At 53.2% G+C, this 1,027-nt stretch overlaps 1 protein-coding gene across 1 annotated transcript in view; it reads left to right on the top strand.

Annotated features, from left to right (window-relative positions):
* The window catches only part of UROC1 (urocanate hydratase 1), a 36,458-nt gene that overhangs the window by 477 nt on the left and 34,954 nt on the right, over nt 1–1,027 (top strand). The window lies entirely within an intron of this gene.

Below are 1,027 nucleotides of genomic sequence, written 5' to 3'. Positions count from 1 at the left end.
TTTCCCTCCACCCCCCCAATCTTACAGTGAGTTTGCAGCTGCATGGCTAGAACCCTAGTGAGGGCACCGGGGTGTCAGTCCCACATGATCACGCACAACCCCTCCAGCCAGCACCTCAGGCAAGCCGCTGACCTTCTGGGAGCTTCCACTTGTCTCCTCTGTAAACTGGCGATGAAAATAATTACACCACAGGATATTGGAGGAGATCAGATGAAATAAAGCACACGGTTATATAAAGTTTTCTCCTACTTTTTCTTTACTCAAAATTGCTCAAGCATTTCAAGAATGGTGTGGGGAAAGTAGAAAATATTAATATGCACAAAGACTAAGAGAGGAATCTCACCGCCCCACCCCGGATTAAAGACCCTTTGGTGAGCTGTCCCCTAGACTTTCCACCAAGCTCCTCCCATAAAGGAAGAACTGCATGCTGGGGGGGTGGGGCGGCACTGGGAAATCATGGGGGCGGAGCAGTGGGAGGCTGGGCAGAGCTTGCGATGGGGAAGGGTGCTGGGGGCCCAGGCGCTGGGGGCCCAGGCGCTGGGGGTGGGGCTGGGAGGAGAGGGAGGATGGGAAAGTGGAGGCAGGGCTCTCTGCCACCTCTTGCTCCGCCCATCTGGCCTAGTTTAGCTACTTAACAGCAGAGGTTTATGTTTTCTCCCCCTCGGTCACCTCCTTGCTGGGCGCCAGTGCCTTGACCTTTGACCAAGAGGGCCCAAAGGGCTTTGCCACCTTCGCATCCCTTATAGTTATGAGCTGGTAAGCAGCTTTTACAGTGTCTTGTGCTGAGAGGAGGGCCCCTGGGAGCCGAAGAGCGGCTGCCTTAGCTTTGGCTGTGTTTGTCATTTGTAGCAGGTTTACTTGAAGAGCACGAAGCCCTTGCAGTAGGGGCGACTTGCAGGTCTGGGAAGTTTGAGCTGTTGAAGGAGTTAAATCTCCTGTCCAGTTGCCAGGGTTAGCCAGCCTTCAGCTGATGCCTATGAAATAATAAGAAATATATGTTTATTCATCTCTGCCCTGCCCACTTCCT

Source organism: Pteropus alecto, unplaced genomic scaffold (genome assembly GCF_000325575.1).
Source record: "Pteropus alecto unplaced genomic scaffold, ASM32557v1 scaffold124, whole genome shotgun sequence".
In the NCBI taxonomy this organism is placed as follows: domain Eukaryota; kingdom Metazoa; phylum Chordata; class Mammalia; order Chiroptera; family Pteropodidae; genus Pteropus; species Pteropus alecto.
This window is presented reverse-complemented; position numbering and strand designations above follow the sequence as displayed.